This window comes from Rhinatrema bivittatum, chromosome 2 (assembly GCF_901001135.1).
Source record: "Rhinatrema bivittatum chromosome 2, aRhiBiv1.1, whole genome shotgun sequence".
Lineage (NCBI taxonomy): Eukaryota > Metazoa > Chordata > Amphibia > Gymnophiona > Rhinatrematidae > Rhinatrema > Rhinatrema bivittatum.
Window position 1 is genome coordinate 149,283,946 of NC_042616.1, and position 21,252 is coordinate 149,305,197.

Here is a 21,252-nt window from a genome sequence, read left to right on the forward strand (position 1 = left end):
AGTAGGCACAGGGCTGACGGATGGAGGCCGGCGTGCACCTCACCAATACCAGCCCTCATTCCCCGTGGGTTGAGCCTTATGAGCTGGGGCCGGCTGGACTTAGGTGGCTTCCCAGGAGCTGCGGGTACTGCGGTTGGAGCTCACAGGTAGAATGGCCCTGAGCCTGGCCCCGAGGAGTGGGAAGCGCTGAGAGAGAGTCCAGGTAGGGTTGCACTGAGCCAGGACCCACAGAGCAGGAAGCGCTGAGAGAGAGAGTCCAGTTAGGGTGCGCTGAGCCAGGACCTGAGGAGCGGGAGGTGCTAAGAGAGAGTCCAGTAAGGTTGCACTGAGCCAGGGCCCGCAGATTGAGAGGTGCTGAGAGAGAAACCCAGAAGGAGATGCGCAGAGGTCTGACGACAGGAACAACCAGTCCGTGGAGAGAATATGGCACCAATAGGAACCATGGAACTCATTGCCAAGTTGCTTAGGCTAGAGGTGAAGCTTAAATACTCCTGGTCAATGGTGTCATCAGCCGGGGATGAACCCAGAGTTCCCTACATAGGCCCTTTAAAGGAAAAGCAAATGGCGCGCGCGTGCCTAGAGAGGTCCAGGATCGGAGCGCTGGTCGGCGTTGTCCCGGCTGCCACATGGAGTGCAGAGGGCCAGGTGGAACACAGCGGTGGTGACTTGCCACTGCCGCAAGAGCACCGGAACTGGAGAGCCAGGCATGACATGAGATGTGTTGAGCCTGCCGCAGACGGCTGCGGCCGTTGGTCATAACAGATCCACTGTGATTTCATTTTTCTCATTTAGGTATATTACAGCTTTAAGTCATGATATTTGGGGAATGGCCATCGTAAACAAAGAACCTATATTTTTCACAATCTGTAGCATTCTTGAAATATAAGGGGTAGGGAGGCCAATTTTTAAAGCCATTTCCCATGGAAATAGGGACTTAGAAAACTGCCCAACCTATAATATAAGAAAAAATGTAGTACCTCTACACACATCATTTTTAGCCAGGGTGAAAGGTGACAGTCCTGGAAGTGGCTCAGGGTTAAGGAGGGACTTGCAAATCTGCATGTTTCAAATTTTCAAAGGCAAGCATGAGACGTTTTACTCAGAAAACGTATCTGCGCAAAAAGAATGTACTTAACTGAGGGGGTATTTTTTTCTTAGAAAATTTTCAAAAGGAAAGGTTTCCCTTTTGATAATTGATGCTAAGTCTGCAGGTAAAAGGTTGTCATTGACTTTGCACGTCTGAGGGCAGTCTGAAAATTGTCCTTATAACAAATATGTTTGTGCAGCAATTGACCCCGAGAAGTCATAACAGGATCGGACATGGTAGACATGGTTCCGATTTGAAAGCTTTTTCCAGTTTGGGGAAGTTGCAGTTGCCAGACATAGAAAAAATTGTCAATCTACTGTGAAAGGAGCTTATAAATCTCATTTTCTGGTTCAATATAAGATTTTAAACCTCATTTGGCACTAGTTTTATTGAAATGAATGCATTAATTACATTTATTTGAAATGCATCGTTAGTAGCATTTTCATTAAAATGAAGGAAACCTTTTTCCATACATCATTACTGAGCCTCACAAATTACTTGATTTATATTTTTCTCCTAGAAGCCTCACAAATTAGTTGATTATAATTTTCTGCTAGAAGAAAAGGTTAATCATTTTTTTTCTTATTTAAACTGAAACCTTTTTAAGCAGGCAGATTCTCTGTGTCCTCAAGCTTTATTGTTATGGGGGGTTGACATTAAAAAGCATTTAACTGGGTAACTCAAAAGTTACTTGGACAAACCCTTAGTTTAAAACTTCATTCCCTTTCAGTGGCGAAATTGTAGTTGGCTAAAAAGAGAGACAGGGCAAGAGGTGTTCTGGGGACATGGTCTAAAAGCTATCTGGCCGGCGCCAATATTCAGTGCTTGCCATATAAGTTTACCTGTTTGAATACGTCAGTACCCTAAAGTTCCCTGGGTGTCTTCAGTGGAACAATTATCTGGAGAAGATACTCAGACACACTTTTACCCATTGAACTTCCCTGCTCCCTGGCTTGCTCTTTATTGACTTCAGTATCTTTATAATTGCACACTCTGTCATACATTATTTCCCTTTCACTACCCCATAAGCTTTATTAGCAGGCCAAGTACAGATTTACATTATAGAGAGAGGGTTATTTTGAAAACCATTTCCACAGGTAAAATAGTGCACTGCTTTGCCAGCATCAATGGGTTTTTAGAAAATTGCCTGCCCTATATCCTCTCCATGTATACATGCATAGGATCTGTATACAGGGAGAGGTCCATGTTGAAAAGCATTTCACCAGATAAATGAAGTTATCCAGCTAAATGAAGATTTGGGTAATTATCCAGCTATATTCTAGCAGCTAACTATGAAATGCTTACTCAGTTCACACAGGGTCCCTCCACTCCCCTCCACCCCCTGCTAATAACCCAGGATCAAGGCATCCTTGGACTGACCTGAGCCCAGCCCAGCTGGGACTACCCAGGCCCCTTCCTCCCCCTCACCCCCAGTAAATAAGCTGAGGCTGGGGCCTCCCTGGCCCCAACTAAACCCTTCCATGTGATTCTTCATCCATGAAAGAGGAAACAGCGATATTCATTCACTTCTGCTTCACTGGTTTCCTTTTTTAAAATGGTGCCAGTCAGTCCTGAGACCAACATCAACATAAGAACATAAGGACATGCCATACTGGGTCAGACCAAGGGTCCATCAAGCCCAGCATCCTGTTTCCAACAGTGGCCAATCCAGGCCATAAGAACCTGGCAAGTACCCAAACACTAAGTCTATTCCATGTTACTGTTGCTAGTAATAGCAGTGGCTATTTTCTAAGTCAACTTAATTAAAAGCAGGTAATGGACTTCTCCTCCAAGAACTTATCCATTCCTTTTTTAAACCCAGCTACACTAACTGCACTAACCACATCCTCTGGCAACAAATTCCAGAGTTTAATTGTGCATTGAGTGAAAAAGAATTTTCTCCGATTAGTTTTAAATGTGCCACATGCTAACTTCATGGAGTGCCCCCTAGTCTTTCTATTATCCGAAAGAGTAAATAACCAATTCACATACCCATTCTAGACCTCTCATGATTTTAAACAGAGAATGGCAACCGAAATGATAAAGGGGATGGAACAACTCCCCTATGTGGAAAGGCTGAAGAGGTTCGGGCTGTGTTGCTTGGAGAAGAGACGGCTGAGGGGGGATATGATAGATGTCTTTAAGATTATGAGAGGTCTTGAATGAGTAGATGTGAATCAGTTATTTACACTTTTGGATAATAGGACTAGGGGGCATCCCATGAAGTTAGCAAGTAGAACATTTAAGACTAATCAGAGAAAATTTCTTTTCATTCAATGCACAATTAAGCTCTGGAATTTGTTGCCAGAGGATGTGGTTAGTGCAGTTAGTGTTGCTGGGTTCAAAAAAGTATTGGATAAGTTCTTGGAGGAGAAGTCCATTAACTGTTATTAATCAAGTTTACTTAGGGAATAGCCACTGTTATTAATTGCATCAGTAGCATGGGATCTTCTTGATGTTTGGGTACTTGCCAGGTTGTTGTGGCCTGGTTTGGCCTGTGTTGGAAACAGGATGCTGGGCTTGATGGACCCTTGGTCTGACCCAGCATGGCAATTTCTTATGTTCTTATGTTCTTAAGCTGTGCGCTAGCTTGAGCACATGGCAATGCATCTGGAGAAATTACAACGGATGTTTTGTTCCTTTGCTCGCTACATAGGACAAACAGGTCAATCCCTAAGAATAAGAATAAATGGATGTAAATCTGACATTAGAAATGGCAACATTCAGAAACTAGTAAGTGAACATTTCAACCTTCCAGGACATTCTGTATCTGACCTTAAGGTTGCCATACTCCTACAAAGGAACTTCCTCCAGCGAGAAACTGCTGAATTGGTAAGCCATCAAAAAATGGCACCCTACAATTATCTATGAACTTAACTGTTCTCAGATCATTTTGTCTTTTCACATTTATCTCAGTTGTCTGTAGTCTGGACTATAATGCTAGTAATACTCTGTTTCCACAACCTGCCCTACCTATTCAATGCTTTCTCTTTGTCCTGTATTTTCCCAGCCCCGCATCCCCCATATATTTTAGCCACCTCTGTACTACAATTCATGCATCTGACAACATGGACTCTGTCCTTGAATGTTCATGCCTCAATAATTTTGTTAGTCTATAAGGTGCCACCAGCTTCATATGGTTTAATGTGAATATGTCAGACTGATTTAGCATGCAGACTTTGGGGCTGCATGCATAACATTTTATTTTTTGTGCAAACTAAATGTCCTTAATATACATGCTAGGCTTTAGTGCAAAGACACAGATTCTGTTATTTGTGAGCTAAAGGTAAGAAACATGCAGAAAAGGATATGCAGTTTAATAGGTATGAAACTTGTAGCATATAAAAAAGGATATCAGTTAAGACTATATATGCTGATATTACCTGTGGTGAATAATAAGTGGAAAATAAAAAGTTGAGGGAATTGAGCATCTTCTGACTGTAAAACAAAAATGAATAAATAGCAGAAGAAAGATAAGCCACTGAATTTCAGCAGAACTGGAACTGCTCAGCCAGAAACACAATAATATCATAAATACTATCTGGCTTATTCAATAAAGATTGTTTTCCTTATGCATTAAATGGAAAAAAGTCCTTTTTCAAATAAGGTCCTCCTGAGGTAGAGATAAGAAATCTGATCATCAACTATTCATTTGCATAAATTAATTTTTATGTAATGAGATGTTCTGAATCCAGAGAGCAAGATGGAAAGGAATTAGGAAAGTCTTGCTATAATTGGAAGCTAATAGGCAAAGATATTAATTGCAATCAGTAGAATAAAGCCTACAAATGGACAATGATATCAGAAAAAAAAAATATTCAAACTCTCTGTGCCTGAGCAAAGGAATATTTCCCTTGAAGTTCTAACAAGGAACTATTGAAGTTCATTACTTGGACATTTTCTTTGAATATTATGTCTGCTATAAGAAGTATTTTGATTTTTGTATATTTGTTTGTTGTTCCTCGATTTGAGGTTTTTTTTTTTAAATAAATCTAAATATACTAATCAATAATGAATAAAGTAATAGACCGCTTCTGAAGAGAGAATAGCTGTCACAAATGACCACTTTCAGTGGCCATGGAATTATGTCATGTATATCATTTTACAGCTAACCTTTGGAGATTGTCTCTTACATGAAGCCACTTTTGCTTACTCATATAATTAGCCACTTTGTCAAATTATGCTGTATAAGAGAGACAATCACATGGCAATGTCCAACTAGCTATTTATTACACAGAACAAAGCATTTTTTCTTCATATTTTGCTTCAATTCATATTTAAGTTGAAAATGATTTACAGGAGATCAATTAATTTGCAAGAAACAGCAGCTGAATTTCATCTAGAAGAAAACAAACCTTGCTTTTACTTTTAAATCAGCTTCACTGGCGGGGAGAATGTGTTAAAAAGAGAGTTTCATAATTTGGAACCATTAAACATATCTGTTCATTTGCAGGTAAAGTGGAAACATTGTCTGAATCAAATTATGTAATCTGTTATCATGGCACAGTGTTATTGGTGTAATAAAGCTGTCTTTTTATTGCTTGCTTCTTCATAATATTAGATGTACCTCAGCTTTATACTGCATAAAATTGTCTACATTATCTGTGTATTAATTAGCTAGTAAATTCAATCCTGATGGCACTGGCCTCCAAAAAGTGGCCAAATAGATTTCTTGAATATTCACTGCTGTAAAAGGGGATATTCAATCACTGTCTGAGCTGTTTTCAATCTATCAAAAAGATATTATCAAAGGATAATTCTTAGGGTTAAACTATTGCTGGTGGTACATATATTGTCTGCTAGTTTTAAGGTTAATGTTTGTTTGCCAATGTTAGAATTCTCTGTGTCATGGGAAAATAGACTTTGATTCTCAGAGTTAGTAAAAGATAGCATTTGTTTGCAGTGTTAGAATTGTTTGTGTAGTGGGAAAATTGACTAATTTTCTAAGCTAGTAAAGGATAGGAATGTTTGCCAGTGTTAGAATTGCTTGCTAGTTTTAAGGTTAGTATTTGTTTGCCAGTGGTAGAATTGTTTGTATAGTGGGAAGATAGACATTGATTCTCTGAGTAAATAAAAGATAGTACTTCTTTGCCAATGTTTCAAATGTGAATTTGCAAAGGTCACTTAGTCTGAGAAAGTGAGCGTACTGGTTCCTGGGCATCTTGTTACTATTTGATTTCTACCCTCCCACCTACCCCTGTCTAATTTTTTGATACAGAGATTATCACCCCCCAAATAAGTCAACTATTCAGTTAAAATAACATTAAAATAACTCTGATTTTAGTCCTGCAGCTGGTCATTTACTAACTAACATTAATCACCAATCTATACAATTAAATAGATTTTAAAAGACACCTAATAAATACATTTTAAAAATCCTAATCATATTTAGCAACCCTTAAAGTGAGACATACCTTTTCCTTACCAGACTTTAAGCCTATATCAACTCAATAGATTAAGGTAGAGATAAAAGCCCAGCAGTGACACGATGGCTATCTAGTCTTTTCCACCGAGTGCCACATGTAAAATTAATTATCTACCTGTTAAAGAGATGTTGTATGTGTGCACTCAGTGCAAAGAGCTCTGGGCTGTAAGAGAAAGAGTCCAATATTTGGAGGCTAGCATGGCAGACATGGAGGAGCTGAAGCAGACAGAGAGGTATATAGAGGAGACCTTCAGGGGCATAATAGAGTGATCCCAAATACAATCTAGTAATCTTTATGCTGCTTTGAAGGAGCAAGGCCACTTGGCAGGCAAGTATCCTTGCTGTGGCAGGAAGGGATCCTGTGTGCTAGTGCCTGCCCATCAGGTGATGCTATATCCTCTCATATTGAAGATGTGTCCCCTGGGTTGTGTGCCAGGAGGGAAGGGTTAAAAGACAGCCATTATAATGGTGATTCACTCATTAGAAATATAGATACCTGGGTGGCTGGTAAGCGTGAGGATCTCTTGCTAACTTGCCTGACTGGTGCAAAGGTAGAGGACCTCACATACCACCTAAGTGTGATTTTAGAGAGTGCTGGGGAGAAGCTAACTGTCATGATACTTGTGGGTACCAATGACATAGGAAGGCGGAGGAGGGAGGCTCTGGAGGCTAAACTTAAGCTGTTAGGTAGGAAATTTAAATCCAAAACCTTTAAGGTTGCATTCTCAGAAATGCTCCTTGTTCCATGCTCAGGATGCAAGAGGCAGGCTGAGCTCCAGATTCTCAATATGTGGATGAGAAGAGGGTTTCAGATTTGTTAGGAACTGGGAAACATTCTGGGGAAGAGTGAGTCTATTCTGACGGAATGGACTCTACCTTAACCCGAGTGGAACCAGGTTTCTGGCACTAACCTTTCAAAAAAAACTAGAGATGGGGAAAGCCAATAGTCACTCAGAAGTGCATGCTTTAGAATGATGTATCTCTGAAAGATACTATAAACAAGAAACATTAGGGCAGAAAAACATCTTAAAAGCTAGATTTAAAAGGTGCACACACACATCCATGTGTGCACAGTTCCTGGTGCATGCACATGGACTCGCCGATTCTATAACATGCGCGTCACCACACACATATTATAAAATATGATACCCGCGTGCACTTGCACGCCCAATTTTGTATTGGCATGCGCATCTGCATGTAGGTCACGACTTGTGGGTGCAGGTGGGGTGAATACGAGCAGTGATGCAATCAGCCTGTTCCCAGTTTCCTCTCAGTCCACTCCAATTAAGGAGCGGACTGGGTGGGAACTTCCCTATCACCCTATCTACTCTGCCTCCCTTTTCTCCTCTCCTCCCTGACCCCTAAACCTTCCCTACCTAAACTTTTTTTTTTTGCTGTTGCAGTACTTACTTCCTCTTCGGAAGTCAATGGAATTGAAATGTCACCCAGTGCATACAAATACAAGAAGAAAAGAACAAAATGAGTTCACATTTAGGAACAAAATGCTGAAACATTGCCTGGGATGAGTAGCAAGCAGAGGGGAAAAAAAACTGGAAAGCTACTTGTACAAATGCTTGCAGTCTAAGCAGCAAAGTGTCACATTTGCGAGCCCTGATGGTGGAAGTGGATTTGGATATTGTAGCTTTCACAGAGACATGGTTTAGTGAGTCTCATGAATGGGATATGATTATTCCAGGCTAAAACCTGCTGAGGAAAGACAGAGGGCAAAAAAACAGGAGGAGTAGCTTTTTATGTCAAAACCAATATCCTAGTAACTGAAATGCAGGAATGTGGGGGAAGGCAGGAACTCTGTGAGCTATCTACCATTTGTACTGGTATGGTCTCCAGGCCTCTGAATCTGCCACCCCCATCCTTTAGTTTAAATGTCTGATGATATATATTGAGAGTTTCTCCCATAGGATCCCTTTTCCTGCCACAGACAGATGCAGGCCATCTTTGCTGTATAGACTTTTATTATCCATATACTGTTCCAACCCCCAGTGTACCTAAAGTCTTCTTCATGCCAGGTTTTGAGCCACATATTGAAGTTGTCAGTCTATAAGACCTAACCTTTCCCTTCCCTTTCTGTGAAGAGGTAACACTTCTGGCAAGCAGAGGCTTTGCTAGATATGCAAAAGACCCAGGGCACGAGCCCACAAGCCCTCCTATCTCCCACTGAGATTTTGATAATTATACACATTAAAAATCACAATCAATAGCTTCCTCCCTGCCCAACTCCCCTGAGAATCATCCGATAAAAAAGACATAACTAAATATCACATTTTAAAATATTAAACTTTAAATGATCTCTGTCCTAAAATCTCATGCAACTGTCATTCTATATGATCTGGGGAAGGGCAGGAGGGGGAGGAGAAGAACTAGCTTGGTATTGGTGGGGATTGCTTGGCATCCTTTGCACCCATCTCTTACCAAGCTCTGAACATGCAGAAACAAGACCCCCCCCCCCCCCCATCCCGCACTCCTAAAGCAGAATGTATCACTGCAAACATTTTGCAACATTGTTGCAAACTGCAGGGCATAGATGTCATAGTATCTCTAGAAAGAAAGGCCTCCATGCAACAAAGAAATCCTGGCCAGTTTTCAAGATCCAATAGAACTACCATTACACTTATTCAAAAAGAACATTCAATCAATCCTTCTATATGGGAGTGAGGTGTGGGGGTCTATATAGGAGACAGAACCACAACATCAGCCAAGAATCTCAAACTGTGTAAACATACCCTGTATCCACAGCAACTCCCTTAACAATGCATTCAGATCAAAACTAAGATGTTTCCCCTTACTACTTGTTACATTTGGCGGGTCATGAAATGGCCCCTTGAGCTGCCACACCCACCTCTGACCTCAGTTCTCCCCTTTTGTGGCACGGACATTGCCACGTCTAGATGCCACCATCTTCCCGCTCCAGCCTGAGATCTCCTTATGTTCATGTGGCGCACACTGTAACTTAAAGGGCCCACAGTGGGAAAACTCCTTATGGCACCCTGTGATGGCATCACTGGCTCTCACTATTTAAAGCTGCTTAAGTGACCCTGTGATGCCTAAGCAATAGGTATCCTGCCTTGAGCAGTGTATGTTGCTCCTGTGTTCCATTGTTTATGCATTCCTGATTGTTCCAGAGTGTTCCTGCATTCCTGCGTTCCTGTCTTGCCTGGCCTACCCTGTTTTATCCAGTGTTGCATTGTCAAGCTTGTCTCATTCAGCCTTGTCTCCTCATCCCAGTCTCACCCAGCCTTATCTACTCATACTAGTCTTCTCCAGTGTCTCTTCATGTGTCTTCGTCCACCCCTGTCCTGATTTCCTGATACTGACTTCTTGCCTTGAACCTGACCATGCTTGCGTTCCATCTGGACCTGATCCTTCACCTTGTACCTGTCTCCACTTGTCTGCCATCTCCCCTGACCCTTGGCCTGTTCCCAATATCTCCAGTTGCTGCCTGTCCTGATCCTGGCATGCCCTTGGACTCTTGTTCTCTCTACTGCCCTAGGGATCCATCTAAACCCTGTTGGCCACCAGAACCCAAGGGCTTTAGCTGTGGGGGAGGCAGCTGGTATAGGTGAAGTTCCAGCTTGTCCCATTTCAGGGCGCATTTGGCAGCTGTCAGCGTAAGCTTCATAGGCTCGCCTATGAAGTAGCATCAACTATACCACAGAACTAAGGGCTCAATTCTACACCACTCATCATTAGGGATGTGAATCATTTTTTGACGATTTAAAACAATCGTCAGCTATATTTTAAATCATCAAAAATTGTTAAGAGTCGCGATACAATAGAAATTCCCCCGATTTATTGTGAAAAATCGTAAATCAGGGGAGGACGGGGAAAACCGGCACACCAAAAAAACCCCTAAACCCACCCCGACCCTATAAAACGAATCCCTTATCTTCCCCCACCCTCCCGAACCCCCAAAGCTTTTTACAAGTACCTGGTGGTCCAGTGGGGGCGCGGGGACCGATCTCCCGCTCTCGGTCCATCGGTGCCATTTTGGCTGCCACTCAAAAATGGTGCCGATGGCACGATAAAAAAAAAACCCCACCCGACCCTTTAAAGACAACCCCTTAGCTTCCCCCACCCTCCCAATCCCCCCAAAACATTTTAAAATTACCTGGTGGTCTAGTGGTGGTCCCGGGAGCGATCTCCCATTCTCAGGCCATCAGCTGCCACTCATAAAGATGGCGCCGATGGCTCTTTGCCCTTACCTTATGACAGGGTATCTGTGCCATTAGCCGGCCCCGTCACATGGTAGGAGCACTGGCTGGCCAGCACCATCTTTAAAGATGGCCGCTGCCGTCTTTAATGATGGCCGCCGCCGTCTTTAAAGATGGTGCCGGCCATCCAGTGCTCCTACCATGTGACAGGAGCTGGCCAATGGCACGGATACCCTGTCACATGGTAAGGGCAAAGGGCCATCGGCGCCATCTTTATGAGTGGCAGCTGATGGCCCTAGAACGGGAGATCGCTCCCGGGACCACCACTAGACCACCAGATAATTTTAAAATGTTTTGGGGGGCTCGGGAGGGTGGGGGAAGCTAAGGGGTCATTTAAATGGTCGGGTGGGGTTTTTTTATCGGGCCATCAGCACCAATTTTGAGTGGCAGCCAAAATAGCGCCGATGGCCCGAGAGCGGGAGATCGGTCCCCGTGCCTCCACTGGACCACCAGGTAATCGTAAAATGTTTTGGGGGGGTTCGGGAGGGTGGGGGAAGGTAAGGGGTTAATTTTAAAGGGTCGGGCCTCACTAAAAAAAAAAAAATAACGATGTGAATCGGAACCAATTCCGATTCACATCACCCACATCACCCATGATCAGATTTCCCCCCCCCCCCCTCTAGCCGAACCCGATCATTAAGACGATCTGGCACACGATTCACATCTCTACTCATCATCACTACTCAGCATACAAAAGTAATATTCAAATTCTGGTACCATCTCATTAACAGCAATACAAACTCCTTCCACTACCAAGAACATTATGAAGTAATACAAAACTCTGCAAAAATGCATGCAGAACCTGCCATATAATAACACACTAACTGCCAGACTCAAACAGTAACAACACTACACATGAAAAGGCAGCAATGCAAATACTTCACTGGGCTCTAGAACACCAATACACCTCATACTGGAATAACAAAATAAACCAGCCTGCTTTAGATTCCCACCCAGAAACTTCACACTTGCAGAATACCTCACCATCTATCAGAGACAGACCCTCATCAAATACAGAATAAGTGGCCACAAAGTAGAAATGTGCAGACCAATTTTAAATGGAAATCCTGAGAAGCAGGACTTTGCAGGCAGTGAAACACCACAGAAACAGAAAAATACAAAGGTATCAACGATGCACATCTCAGGCATTAACATGTTCCAATTAGTATTAATAAACTGAAATAAAATGACTTTTTTCTTTTGCTTTTTGGACATTTTAATTTCCTAATCATGTTGGTCCCAGTCTCTTTTCCTCTATCCTCTATCTCCTTTTCTAGGATTCTCTGTCCATTTATGATTCTTCTTTTCCCTCTTGTCTTCCCTCTCCCCATTTCTCATGCTTTCATTAGCCCCCAACACTCCTGTCGCTCATTCCCTCTCATACCTCCAGGTTCTTTCTTCTGCCTTTTACAGCAGAGCCAGCCACTTCCTCCACAGACCCATTTCCACCTTCTCTCACCCCCTTTACCAGCCTATCTTTTTCCATAGCCTTCCAGATCCTTGTCACCCTACTTCAAACTTTTCCTACCATTCAGCTGCCCTAATCTACCCCACATTTCACATCCATAGCCCTATCTCATACATTCTAGCTCACCTAACACATCCCCACTCATACCCCACCCCATGCCAAATCCCTAATCTCATCACCATTCCAAAGTCCCTACACAAACCTCATGCAATCTCTAAATTCTCATTCTCCCCATATTTCCCTGAGTATCTTCTTTCTCCTCCACACCCAACCTCCATCCCCCCTCTCCTCCTTTCCCCTCAGTTAGGGAGTCCTGGCTCCCACCCTACCTACCTACTAGATCTGAGAATTCCATCTTCCTCTTCCTCCCATCTCTGAATCTCCACTCTCTTTCTCCATTCAATCCCCACTCTCCCCTCACCCAATCTGAGAGTTCTCACTTCCAACCACCAAATCTGGGAGTGCCTCTCTCCCTACAAACCCATCAAACCTAGAAATCTCCCCTATCTACCTACCCAATAACTACTCTTCTCCCTCCCCTCCCCCTCCCTACCTACCAAATCTTGGAGTCCTCTACTCTCCCTTCCTCTCTATTTACCCACCCGATCTTACGGTCACCCCCATCCATGAGTCTCCACTAACCTCTTCCACCCAATCTCTCTGCCTTCCCCGAGTCAGTATTTCCCTACACCCTGCTGCTTCCCACTCTGGATCATTAAGCTATTATTTTTGTGGCCTCTCCTGCTTCTTTTTATTCTTCCCATCACCTCCCTCCTTCACTCCCTGTCTGGCGCTTGTAACATAATTGCTTCTTCTGCTCAGTGCTGCTGCAGTTGCAAATGTTAGTGTCCTTCATTTGCTAAGGGCTGGCACAGTTCGTTCAATGATACATTGTTTGAACCATAGAGCTCTGTATCTACAATTTGCTGTTTTTAGCAAGGTCATTTGTCCTCAGATAGATGATAACATCAGTTTCATATTCCTTACTTTGGTATTGACAATCTGGCTTGTATTTCTGCCAGCTGAGGATGCTGGAAGGCATTTTACTATTGTGTGCCCCTCAAACTGAGTGCCCAAGTTAGTACCTCTGATTATAAAACATAGAAATGATAGCAGGAAAGGACCAAATGATCCACCCAGTCTGCCTAGCAAGCTTATGCCAGTGTCTGCTGCACTGTACAGTTTACCCTCATGCTTATCATTTTTCCAGACCGTAAAAGTCAGGGCCCTCGGATGCTGTTTGAAACCAATTTCCCTTAACCCTTGCCCTGGAAGCAAAGAGCAATTATGGAGCTGCATCAAAAGTATCAGACTTAGAGACTGAGGATAGTAAAAGCCGCATCAGCAAGTTACTCCCATGTTTATTTGTTCCCCAAACTCGGAGCCCTTATTGGTTGCATTTATTTGTTCTAGAGGGAGAGGTAATTTGTCTTTAGCAATCCCTGAGTGAGAAATGAATCCTGGCTTCTCTGGTTCAGGGCCCATTGCTCTGGCCATTAGGCTACTGCTCCACTCCCAGCAGAAGGAGCTTTCTGTTGAAGTGTTTGGTAGCATTTTGTGCTTTTTGTTGGACTCTGCTAAAATTGTCACTCAGCAGAGTGGGCATTCTATTTTGATGCTTGATGACATTATGTGTGTAACCCCTTTTTTTTTGGAAAAGTAATCCTAGGGGCACACAATCTTATTTATATCTTCTGGGGCTGCCCGGCTAGCTATTCACTGACTCTTAATCCCTGGGGGGGGGCTCTTTTTTAGGGGGGAAGCTCTCACTTATGGCCAATATGATGAAAGAAGGTCACCAGTGTGTGTGCTCTACTTTATGTGCTTCCCATGAGGTGAGAGGCTGTAATAAATAAGAGAGGACCAGGTCTGGGTGTTAAATTAAAGTTTACTGATTCATAAAGTTAAATAAAGTACATTGCAAAAAATGATGAGTGACATCTGACTTTAGTTACAGAGATCTTTCTGAGTAGGTAGGTGTCGATTTATTCGGCTCCTTGCATGATGGCATCGGGAGTCGTGGGGACGTGATAAAGGTGGGCGCTTCATACAGGCTGGGTTAGCCTGGGGAGCGCCCATCTGGCAGGCTGGGATAGCCTAGGTTTATACAATTTGCAGGCTGGGTTAGCCTGGGTTGCCCATCTTGCTAGCGTGCGGTGGATGGGTATAAATGGGGGAAATTCAAGGTTATATGTGTATGGCTCGGGCTCCGGGTGTTTAATAAAGCTGCAGCCTGTTGACTCCCAAATCTGTGTTTGTGTATTATATGGTTGTAAAGGGGTTGGCTTGGGCAGAAGCTTCAGTCCTGGCTGCCCATATTATGGTGTGGCCATGCTAGAACTGTTTCCAGCTGCCACCAGAGTGCTGTCAGGCTGCTGTAAGCATGGGTAGCATTCTTTCTGGCCTAGATATCACTGATAAAATGGATTCTACTCCCCTCTGCCTTGGATAGTTGCATCTGCATCTGGGAATAGCACTGTGTACAAGGTAAATATCGCCCACCTACTAAATGTTGTCCTAGAAGGAATTTTGTAATTCAGAGCTAAAACTTTAAATTCCAGATTCTCAATAACCTGCCAGGGCTGGTCATCCAGGACAATCATTTCCCCGGTCCATATCATCATTTATGATGCTGCCTGCCTCTTGCCCTGGAAAGAGAACAGTGGTCTGCCACTGTTGCAGGAGTGGGGGCTGCTGGCCTGCCATCTCACTTGGGGAAGAGTCCAGGAAGTCAGCTTGGTAGGCATACTTCCCTGTTTACTGTGGATTTCATGCTTCTGCTGCTGTTGCTTTGAACGGAGAATGGGGTCTCCAGACTAGTATCTGCTGAAGGCACTGATCGGAACAGAACAGGGAACAGTCTTCTCTCTTTAGCTGAAGCCCTCATAATCTGCCAGCCTGTAGAAAAGAAGTGCAGGCTTACCCTGCTGATTTACAGTAACACCTTTCACAGAGAGATTACATTTTTTCCTGCTACTGTCAGCACAGCTTGAACATCGTAACAGTGACTGTTACTTGCTTTTTCCTCTAAATCTAAAGGTTTTTTTTAAAATAAGTTTTCTCTAATTCTGGAAATTTGAGCAAATAGCTTCAAAATATCTGCCTTCTTTCTGCAAGATCTAACAGAGAAATTATTATGAACAAATTGGTTAATAGCTGCTCCAAGGGTTCATAGTTTCACTTTCAACTAGCAGAAAAAGATGAAGTCAATCCATGCAGCTGCCAGCTAGGATAGGCCAGTTGAAAAAGTGCTGAAGCATAATTGATCCTACTTCTTCCTTGTCCCATCTTCAACTGGCCCTATTCTTCTGACTTTGATTCTCCTACTAGGGATGTGAATCGTTTTTCAACGATTAAAATTATCGTCCGATAATGTTTATATCGTCTTAAATCGTTATAGAACACGATACAATAGAAATTCTAACAATTTATCGTTAAAAATCGTTAAATCGTGTTAGTGCGCACTAACTCGAGTTAGTGCGCACTAACTCCCCGTTAGTGCGCACTAACTCGATTTAGTGCGCACTAACTGAAAATGATACAAATAAACACTTTCCAGGTCACTGAAGGTCAGTTAGGAATGAATATGTGTTCCTATTGGCTGGCTGCCCTCTTATCTATTGATGTTACCAAGGTTACCACTGAGGTGATGGTTGGGGGGATGGGAAATGGAACTGGAAACTAACGAACACCAACAGAAAATGAAACAAAGTGTTCACACTTCCCAGGTCAGTAAAGGTCACTTAGGAATGAATATGTATGTATGTATTCCTATTGGCTGGCTGTGCTCTTATCTATTGATGTTACCAATATGGTTGGGGGGATGTGAATTGGAAACAGTTGGAAGCTTGACAAAAAAAGTAATGTAATGATCAGCACTCACATGACTAGAACTTGTTTGTTTATTATTTTTGTTAGCAGGCACCTGAAATGCTAGTGCATGTTGAATTTGCCAATCACTGTGCATTTTAGAAAGGTGGTCCTGGCTGGAACTGTACACAGTTCAAATATATGTAATTGATTGTTGGTAAGTGTATTTTTTAAGTAGCCACACTGGCACCAGTATGTTTACTTTTCCTCCTACTTAACTCACTAGCTCAGCTTTGTAAGAAGGGCTTCTCTGCTTGTGTGTTGTTTTGTTTGGTGTGAGGAGAGCAGAAACATCAGATCTTTATTCAATCTACTACAGTCATCTCTTACAGTGCCCTATCCCTATTAATACCAGGAGTGTTGTGATCTTCCTGCACACAGTGCCCTAACCCTGATACCAGTCTGAGACAGCTCCCTCCCTGCATTACTAGTGAGAGGCTGGCTTCACAGACAGGGGGGAGCTGCCTGACCCTCACTCCTGACTTCCCCCATGTCCCAGCTAGTGAATGGTGTGTGGGTGAGGGGGGGGGGAGGATGGTGAAGTCTGAGACAGCTCCCTCCCTGCATTACTAGTGAGAGGCTGGCTTCACAGACAGGGGGGAGCTGCCTGACCCTCACTCCTGACTTCCCCCATGTCCCAGCTAGTGAATGGTGTGTGGGTGAGGGGGGGGGGGAGGATGGTGAAGTCTGAGACAGCTCCCTCCCTGCATTACTAGTGAGAGGCTGGCTTCACAGACAGGGGGGAGCTGCCTGACCCTCACTCCTGACTTCCCCCATGTCCCAGCTAGTGAATGGTGTGTGGGTGAGGGGGGGGGGGGGGAGGATGGTGAAGTCTGAGACAGCTCCCTCCCTGCATTACTAGTGAGAGGCTGGCTTCACAGACAGGGGGGAGCTGCCTGTCCCTCACTCCTGACTTCCCCCATGTCCCAGCTAGTGAATGGTGTGTGGGTGAGGGGGGGGGGGGTGGATGGTGAAGTCTGAGACAGCTCCCTCCCTGCATTACTAGTGAGAGGCTGGCTTCACAGACAGGGGGGAGCTGCCTGACCCTCACTCCTGACTTCCCCCATGTCCCAGCTAGTGAATGGTGTGTGGGTGAGGGGGGGGGGGGGGAGGATGGTGAAGTCTGAGACAGCTCCCTCCCTGCATTACTAGTGAGAGGCTGGCTTCGCAGACAGGGGGGAGCTACCTGACCCTCACTCCTGACTTCCCCCATGTCCCAGCTAGTGAATGGTGTGTGGGTGAGGGGGGGGGGGAGGATGGTGAAGTCTGAGACAGCTCCCTCCCTGCATTACTAGTGAGAGGCTGGCTTCACAGACAGGGGGGAGCTGCCTGACCCTCACTCCTGACTTCCCCCATGTCCCAGCTAGTGAATGGTGTGTGGGTGAGGGGGGGGGGGAGGATGGTGAAGTCTGAGACAGCTCCCTCCCTGCATTACTAGTGAGAGGCTGGCTTCACAGACAGGGGGGAACTGCCTGTCCCTCACTCCTGACTTCCCCATGTCCCAGCTAGTGAATGGTGTGTGGGTGAGGGGGGGGGTGGATGGTGAAGTCTGAGACAGCTCCCTCCCTGCATTACTAGTGAGAGGCTGGCTTCACAGACAGGGGGGAGCTGCCTGACCCTCACTCCTGACTTCCCCCATGTCCCAGCTAGTGAATGGTGTGTGGGTAAGGGGGGGGGGGGAGCATGGTGAAGTCTGAGACAGCTCCCTCCCTGCATTACTAGTGAGAGGCTGGCTTCACAGACAGGGGGGAGCTGCCTGACCCTCACTCCTCCGGGGTATTGTGATCTTCCTGCACACAGTGCCCTATCCCTGATACCAGGGGTGTTGTGATCTTCCTGCATGCAGTGCCCTATCCCTATTAATACCAGGAGTGTTGTGATCTTCCTGCATGCAGTGCCCTATCCCTGATACCGGGATGTGTGCAAGAAGATCACAACACCCCCGGTATCAGGAATAGGGCACTGTGTGCAGGAAGATCACAACACCCCCAGTATCAGGAATAGGGCACTGTGTGCAGGAAGATCACAACACCCCTGGTATTAGGGATAGGGCACTGTGTGCAGGAAGATCACAACACTCCTGGTATTAATAGGGATAGGGCACTGTGTGCAGGAAGATCACAATACCCCTGGTATCAGGGTTAGGGCACAAGTTCTAGTCACATTGACTGATCACATTACTTGTTTTGTCAAGCTACCAACTGTTTCCATTTCCCATCCCCCATATACTGTCAGTAGGAAACTTGGTAACATGAATAAATAAGAGGGCAGCCAATAGGAATACATATTCATTCCTAAACTGACCTTAACTGACCTGAAAAGTGTCAAATTGTATCATTTTCAGTTAGTGTGCACTAACTCCCAGTTAGTGCGCACTAACTCCCGTTAGTGCGCACTAACTCGAGTTAGTGCGCACTAATCGGAAAAAACGATTTTTAACGATTTTTTAACTAAAAAATCGTGCCTAAGACGATCACAACACCCCCAGTATCAGGAATAGGGCACTGTGTGCAGGAAGATCACAACACCCCTGGTATTAGGGATAGGGCACTGTGTGCAGGAAGATCACAACACTCCTGGTATTAATAGGGATAGGGCACTGTGTGCAGGAAGATCACAATACCCCTGGTATCAGGGTTAGGGCACAAGTTCTAGTCACATTGACTGATCACATTACTTGTTTTGTCAAGCTACCAACTGTTTCCATTTCCCATCCCCCATATACTGTCAGTAGGAAACTTGGTAACATGAATAAATAAGAGGGCAGCCAATAGGAATACATATTCATTCCTAAACTGACCTTAACTGACCTGAAAAGTGTCAAATTGTATCATTTTCAGTTAGTGTGCACTAACTCCCAGTTAGTGCGCACTAACTCCCGTTAGTGCGCACTAACTCGAGTTAGTGCGCACTAATCGGAAAAAACGATTTTTAACGATTTTTTAACTAAAAAATCGTGCCTAAGACGATTTTCTTGCCCTGCCACACGATTTCTATCGTTAAGACGATATGGAAAACGATTCACATCCCTATCTCCTACACACTTTAATGAGACCAGCCAAATAAGTTGAAAAGGATTTGGAAGTTTGGAGAACTGCACTCATTCAGTTCAGATGAACCCATCTAAACTCAACTCGTTTGGTTCAAATTTTACATTCAGATCATGTAAATGCTCATCCATATTGGCTAGTATGTGAATGAGAATGTGGCTTATGTCATGTGAATGTTGTCCTTTCATGAAGAGGAGCAATGTGAGAGAAGGATGTAGAATAATGACTGTGAAGATGGAAACAAATTAGTTTTATTTAATTTTTTATTTGCACATGAAGGTCTTGCATGGTGACAGTTCTTCATATCCTGCTGCTTTGTAAGGCAGTAAGCAGAGGCAATTATAAAATGAGGAAGGGTGAGGTTGCCACCTTGGGCAGCAAAGTTTTGGAGTGGCAAAAAATGCTTCCCCAAAAGCTCCTCTAGCGGCCGCTTCATCTTGCCACCAGACACCTATTTAGGGACATATCAGTGGGGTTCCAAACCCCTGCCAGTGATTGAAGAAAATGAGGCCTTGAATGCCAATGGTGAAGCCAAACTCACCAACAACAGAAGAACAGAACAGGAGGTTCTCATGACCATGGGCAGAGCCCAACCCCTTGACGGCAGAACAAAGGAGGAAGCCCTCATGGCTGCTGGTGGAGCCTAATCCATTGGTGGCAGAAAAACAGAAGAGGTGGATCTCATGGCCACTGGCAGCAGAAGAACATAAGAGGCCTTGCCTGCCACTGGCAGAGCCCAATCCACCGGCAGCCAAAATATAGCAAAGTTCCTGCGGGCCACTGCTGTTAGCAGAAGAAAAGAACATAAGAACAGGCCTTACTGGGTCAGAACAAGGGTCCATCAAGCCCAGCATCCTGTTTCCAACAGTGGCCAATCCAGGCCATAAGAACCTGGCAAGTATCCAAAAACTAAGTCTATTCCATGTTACCATTGCTATTAATAGCAGTGGGCCATCAGTAGAGCTCAACCCACTGACGGCTGAGGATTAACAAAGGACCTGTGGGAAGCCAGGGGAATCCAACCTGCCAATGAAGTCTAGTAGCGACAGAATAAGAGGCCCAGCTGCCTGAATCAGAAGGTGAAGGCTTAGCATGATTGACAGCGTCTGTGAGGGAGGTAGCAGGAGAGAGTGTGCATGTATGATCATCTATATGTGTGCCTGAGAGTGTGTGTGTATGTATATGTTTGAGAAAGCTTCTGCATATGTGAGAAAGCAAGAACATGAGAATGAATGAGAACATCTGTGTGTGGATGAGAGCATGTATATGTATGAGAGAGCATGTGCTGTGTATGTGAAAGAACAAATATGAGAGTGTGTATGTATGTGAAAGAGCAAGTGTGAGAGCATGTGTGTGTCTGTGTGTGAATTAGTGTGAGAACTTGTGTGTGTGTGTGAATGAGTTAGTAGGGATGTGCAGACAAAAAGTTTATGTTCATAAGTCCATAAGTCGAAAGGGGGGGTCAATTTAGGTCAATATGGACATATGTAGAATTCTATAAGTTGAGTCTATGTCCATATGTGCACCGATTCCCTAAATAAAAATTTAAACCCCTCACCCTCCTTAATCCCCCCCCCCCCCAAGACTTACCAAACTCCCTGGTGGTCCAGCGGAGAGTCAGGATGCCATTCCTGTATTCCTTTGCGAGGAGCACATGACGTCGGCGTCACGTCGGAGTGATGCGGACGTCACGTGATTCCCCGCACGTTCGCTCCGGGACCCTCGTTGAACACAGCCGGAACTTTTGGCCAGCTTGGGGGGGCCTCCTGACAAGGAATACAGAAATGGCATCCTGACTCCCCGCTCGACCACCAGGGAGTAGTTTTGGTAAGTCTTGGGGGGGGATTAAGGAGTGTGAGGGGTTTAAATTTTTATTTAGGATCAACAATCATGATTTCCAACGTATTCAACATAGCTATGTTGAATAAGTTGGAAATCCGATCGTTTTCGCCTCATCACTTTTTTAAGTTAAAAAAAAATTACGTTGCGTTTTACATATGCGTTCAAAACGAATGCACACCCCTACTGTGAGGGTCTTCTCTCTCAGGTAGCGCCAACTGTACCTCGGACTAAGGATCTACCTCTCAGAAACATAACAAAATAACTTTGCAGATTTGGGCAAT